This window comes from Ptychodera flava, chromosome 19, assembly GCF_041260155.1.
Source record: "Ptychodera flava strain L36383 chromosome 19, AS_Pfla_20210202, whole genome shotgun sequence".
Lineage (NCBI taxonomy): Eukaryota > Metazoa > Hemichordata > Enteropneusta > Ptychoderidae > Ptychodera > Ptychodera flava.
Genome location: NC_091946.1, coordinates 36,365,409 through 36,371,968, shown reverse-complemented (window position 1 = coordinate 36,371,968; position 6,560 = coordinate 36,365,409). Strand labels below are relative to the sequence as shown.

General features: G+C 36.0%; 1 long non-coding RNA gene across 1 annotated transcript; it reads right to left on the bottom strand.

Moving 5' to 3' along the window:
* Positions 1 to 2,735: 2,735 nt before the first annotated feature.
* Positions 2,736 to 6,559, bottom strand: LOC139119419 (uncharacterized). Its single transcript, XR_011548925.1, has 2 exons — positions 6,375 to 6,559; positions 2,736 to 4,257 (listed from the first exon to the last, which is right to left on the bottom strand). It is a non-coding gene; the product is annotated as an uncharacterized lncRNA (long non-coding RNA).
* Position 6,560: the final 1 nt, after the last annotated feature.

Here is a 6,560-nt window from a genome sequence, read left to right as displayed (position 1 = left end):
TAGAGTTTGATAATGTAGCTTTCCACAAGTGTGTGATGCATGGTTGATGTAGAAATAGTCTCACTAGTTCTTTTGACTGTGAAATGGTGTGCTTTATGATATCTATCTTCACATACTTTTGAAATTGTAAATTTTGCTTTCTGATGACTATTCTCAAAGTTTCTTTTTTTTTTCGTATTTATGCTTTATGTAAAACTTGCTTGCAACAGTTTTTGGGATGTGTCATATCGTAATAGCAAACCCATCCAGTCCAATTCCACTATTGTTGGCAAATGGACCCATATAAACATTGTTTTCTCTAAACAATTTGAAAAGCGATTAGTGAAGTTTGTACTAGTATTTTAATAAAGTCAAGCCATCGACCATAGACCCTCAAGTTTTCAAGGGTCTATGCATTGGCCCACTGGTTATGCCATACTTTTATATGAAATGGAAAATTGTAATCTGCAATGAGCTAGCATGACTGTAGACTTGGGTAGTTTAATGGTTGTTTTGTGTTTTCATGATATTCACAAAGTTTAGAAGAGCTACATGAAATTTAAGACAGAGGTAAAGAGAAAGTTGCCATGTAGAGACCAGGTGTGTATACCAGTAATATGCAAATATTTCCTAATTTGCATTATGATCATGATATTAAATGCAAAGAAATGGCTTTAATTTGTTCAACCAAATATGCATTTGTAATTTGTATGGTTTAAGCAATACTGTGATGTATTTCTGACCAATCACATTGAAGTATTTTTGTATCTTTAAAGGAGTCTGAATATTTAAAATTTAACCTACCAACCAAAGACTGCCACATGAGTGGTCATTTTAGCATATATTAATCATACAGCATTGTTTTGTGTGCAGTTACTGTTTTTCATGTATTAACACTTTAACCGCCACGTAGAATCCACGTTTCCCATTTCTTGATGCAAAAATATTCAATCATACGGTGACAATTTACTGTGAGAAAGACTGTGATCATAAGCTGGTCTATACCTCACAAAATCAACATTATCTTGTCATAGACAGATCAATATTAATGTGGTCTATACCTCAAAAAATCAACATTATCTTGTCATAGACAGATCAATTAATATTAATGTGAAAAAAATTGAAGTTATGGCAAGAAATGTCAGTGTCAAACACATAACTTAATCTTGCCCCAACTCCTTGTTTCAAAACAATAGCTCAATATCATTAATATGCAAAGATGAAGTTTGCCCACTAATGAATCATGTAGCATTGGTATTAGGTAATTTTCTTGAGCTTTACCACATAGTGAGATGTAAGCACTGTAACTTAAATTTCACCTTTAGTAACTTTTGCCTGTCTGTTTTGTTGCACTCTGAATAAAGCTTGGAAGATCTATCTTATGGTATGCACTGTGTCAGTGTAGTTCCTTGGCACTGTGGGTAAATAATGATCTATTGCATATCACCAAGGCCATTTCAATTATGGGATATATCCAAATAGATTAGAAAATCAATTTCCAGAGAGATGTGTTGCTTAGAATTTAAGCGAGAAGTAAAAAGCGAAGGACATGGCACTATAGCCAAAGAGAGTTTGTCATCTTATTTACACCTTTTTAGCCAATTCAAGCTTAGATTTTCAAACAAATGCTTCTGAGCTTGACCAACTCTGATATATGATACAAATGATGTGAAATTTACCTACACAGACAGGAGTGAGAATAAGTCACCTTCTCCACATTGTAACTACTTGCAGATATCCTTGTTTCATGTTTCTGTTGAAAATTTGTATGTTCATGCCAATAACATGATTCTGACAAGTTTACGTGGGCGCGTAAATATTGAGCAACATGATTCTGACAAGTTTACGTGGGCGCGTAAATATTGAGTAGATGTCTGTACATGTGCTTTACCAAAGTAAAGGAAAAATACCCACCCATATAATATGGTATGTACTGTCCCACTGGTGATTATGTGAACTATTTCCTGCACTACCAAAGAAAATGGGAATATAATGAAATTAATTGTGCAGGAAAATGAATAATTAAAACTTTCATTACAATTGAAAATGGTAGTTTTCAATGCCTGATCAAGTTTATATTTGATGGTACTGACTTGTGTAAGTAGAAATGATACCAACTATTAAACACCCATATTGTACTTACCCATATTGCAGTTATATTGAGTAGGTAGTACAACCTTTGAGGACAGGTTTGTTGCAATGAATTTGAGATTGGAAGAAACATTGATGAATTCATAAGCCTACAAAAAATTTTCAAACTGTCAGATAGTAGATACAACTACCAGTAGTTACACGGAATAATCAGATCTTAACCTTTTCTCAACAAGACTTTGATATGTCCCCTACGCTATTTCTTTTGTATGTAAATGGCACCATCTTATGCTACTCCAAAAAGAATGTTGAAACAGCGACTACTTACCTTGTCAACTTACCATCCATATGTGTAAAATGCATTGTTATTGTTTACATTTGAATTCTAGTCCGCACTAGAAGTCACTTTTCAACAATAACAATGCAGTTTACACATGTATTGGCGGAGTTGACAAGCTGAACACTGCGTATCTCAACATGCCTTGGGGAGTAGAACAAAGAATTATGGTTCACATTCAAATTAAAAATGCTGAATATTATCAAAAGTTAGCATTACTGGCCCTTTATCTGTTTGGACCTATCAGTATACACAAAGAAATGGGGATGATGAGGTTGCACCAACAGGAAAGTAAAACATAAAGAATGCATGATTTTCACACATCATATTATAGCATAACCTTTATTCACACATTTTATTTGCAAATTCATTATTATAAAACATTTCTAGAACTTAAATATCCCTGGCATACGTTTCACAGAATTTCAATCATCAAGTTAATTTTATGTCTCGTAATTAAGAACTTACAATAACTTAATAGAATAATAATACGATACGGTGTGCGCATTGACACATTGTTTCATGAAACTGGACATTCATTTCAAGAACATGTTATCTATAGTCTTGTCATCTTCAGCTGCACGCAACACGAAATTCAGACACATTTACATCAGGATACAGTCACACTGCAGATCAAATCCCAAAAGCTAAACATGTAATCAGTTGATGTAACTAGCTGCCAAGCACACAATTACACAGATATGATCATGTTGGCATCTAAGGATTTCAATCATCGGGTCAGTGTAATCTTTGACAAGAAGCTGACAGGCCCATCATAATGAAAGTCTGAAGTAATAGCTCTTGAAAAATATTTCTCATTTCTTTTATAGTACTTTTGTTGTTGCTAAAGAAATGTAGTTTATCCTCATGAAACAAAGGTTACATTTCTCATGAACCGTATCTAATGATGGATTCTATTCTCATGTGTCTCAACATATATCAGCTTGGAATACATAAATCATATGTTACAAAATACATCACATTTCTACATCATGTTGAATTCAACTTTACAAAGCGTACTGGTATATGACATTTTCACAAATGTGAAATGTTCGCACATCTTCATTCTATCAATTAAGAGGAAGCGAGTTTTCCAGTACACTGAATTGATAATGATTTTGGACAAGATGTACGGAAGGCTTCTTGTTGATGGTCAAGTCAAACACTTTTGTTTCATAAAATTTTACTTTGACCATGCAAATTCAATGGCGTTTCCATTAATCACATAAAAACTACATGTTAAAACTACAACCGTGACAATTTTTAGAGTTTCTTGTCCACACAACATGTTGGGTTCTGGACTGCAAGACCAACGCAGTGCTAAAGTGTCATTCCATCATACATTGAAACCCAAGTCTTACAAACTGACAGCAGTACTAATGTTGATTGTTTTTCACATATTTCAATACATCAGCTTATATACTTCCAAGACATATGACCCCTCTTATTCCCTTGCCTAAGATTTAAATTTGAAAGGTGACCTTTGACATTGACAAAACCAAGGTTTCCTACACCCAATACCAGCACATGAGTCATGAGGAGATCTCACAAAATGCAATGCACCATGCAACTTCATCATGCTGTTCATAAGTATATTGATTTGACTGTTAAAACTGCAACAATGACCATTTTTTGTGTTTCTTGTTCATTCAAAGTGCCTTAAGGTGTTGGGTTCTGAACTGCGAGACCAATGTCACAGCGCTAAAGCGTCACTCCATCATTTTGTAGGAAACGTTTGTGCGTGTTCTTAAATCCTGAGCAGCATTCTGAATCTTCAGTTCCAAATTTTTCACAACACTTTGCCATCTGCCGTATCACATCTTTACAGGCTTCTTCATTATATTTATGGGCTGGAAGGAAACAGACGTTTTGTTACAGCTTATCAACCAAACAATTGTTACACATTTCATTGACAAGACCTTAAAATTTGCATACTTTTGCATATTGTACTGCACATGAAGTACAGCCATGTTTAAATGGGAATAATGTACTTATAAATGATATTTTCATGGCATTTTTGTTTTGCCTTTTTTTTATTTTGCCCAAGTCTACTCTCACACATGAGCAGTTCACACATATCAAATCTCCAACCATGACTGTCAGTTTCTTTATTTGGGCTGTGTGCAAGGAAATCTAGAATGATATCTATTTGATACCTACTTATTTGTACACAAAAATTAAAATTTATACTATGTTCAGACAGGAAAAAATTGGAAATGTTTCTGTGACACTATTTGTGATTTGCAAACACAGAGGATTAATAATTGAGTCCACACACACACACAAAATCAAGTCTTTGTTTTGGTCTTTAAGTTCAAAAGGTGTATACGGTCAAGCATACAGCATTGTAACAAGATGGCTGACATGAATGATGTCGTACTGTTGTACTGCCTGTTGCTGTCAACAACTACTTTGTACTTCAGTTTCAGTGCCTTTATCTTGCAGTGGCACTGATCATCTGTCCTATATTTAACCCTTTTTTACAGCCCTTGCAGAAATTTTTTGTACACGAAGTCTTCACAAGTTCCATTCAGTATTCTCTGAATACTTTCGTCCGCCCAGACTGAGATAAGCAGACTGATCTCATAACCGATTATTGCCATGAGATGTAGTGCTCTGTTCGGCAGCCATGACGAAGAGAAATTGAATGTTGGTTGTTGTTTGTAATATGTCACAAATACTTGTCGCGTGAGGATGTTTAAGATGGCTCTGAAGCGCGGCTCAATAGGTCCACATGTCGAGTTACGAATAGAGTTAATCCCTACACCAGCTCAGGTCTGGCCAGCTAAACAGTCTCGAATTTGAAATGTTTCAGAACCACTTGAGAGCGCCACAATGGTGCCAGAGCCATTTCAGAGGCATTTTAATGGCCTGTGTGTGAACAGCACAATATACTTTCACTGCTCTGAGACTGATAAATAACTTTCTGAGAAATTAATGAATGATTAAAATGTTTAGTGTGGTGACTAAAACACTTGAACACATATCCAAATATGCTTTTATTACTGATTTGATTATTTAGCATTAACTTGAGGTGCTCTATTTATATATCCCATTCGACACCATATGGACACGGTATGATCTTGAATTTGTTCTTATATTTAATCTCTGTAAAAATACCTCAAACTTGCCTATTCAAGCATAGGGCGGACATTACAGAATACGTATGTTTGCCATGAAGCCCAAAACACAACAAAAAGAAATTAGAATTACTGGTACTTAGTATACAAAGTTCAACAAAATACGTGTGACCTCATTTTCTATACAATGCAAGATCCGAGGTACATGAATATTCCGCATTGATTAAGGGTCATTAGCATAGAATTATAATACCGAAACAATGCTCATTAGTGTAATCTGCATATTTGAATATATTATACCTCGCATCTTGCACTAATAGTCATTTTCATACACTTTTAAACTAGTCTACAGGCCGGGACACAGGCGCTTGACACGCCAATTAGTGAGGCCCATGTCATCCAACAACTGCGGCCTCACAAAGCGAAGTGTTATCTTCTTGTGAACGCACTGACTTCCTGTGATCTACGGTCTGCGTTGTAATATTTCGTGTCATTTATCATACCTAAGACATCTGAACTTGCCAGCTTCAATACATAGACGCAGAGAGAAAAGCTAGTTGCAGTAGTTGCTTCCATCTGCATGGTCCATGCACATAGATCGTAGAAGTGGAATCTCGCTTCTACTGTCTAAATTGACAAATTGTCAAACTATACCGACAACGGTTTTGTTCCAATATCTTCGTTTTGTTTGTTAAAAGGCCTGACCGAATATACATGTTCAAACTCCGGGCGCATGTGAATGCTTCCACTCGATCATGTTTAGAGTATGACAGTAGAGGTCCTCCACGTGCGCCTGTGCTGTGGTTCAAACTTCCCTTTCTTGTCATCATGTTGAGAGTTTTGATACCGTGAAGTTTCAGCAAAACTCCGCCATTCACGATCCCTACCTTTCAGACATCTTTGAATCTCACACGCGTATTTTTTACATGGTTCCGCGTTCTTCCTTGGTTGTGACATGGTCTCTGGCGGCTTCGTAACATAATGTTACGGCTGGCTCTGCGTTCAGCTGTTCAGACGATGTCCTCGGTCGTATTTACCGCAATGTAGGTTGGGACAGTTCATGCGAAAGGCTT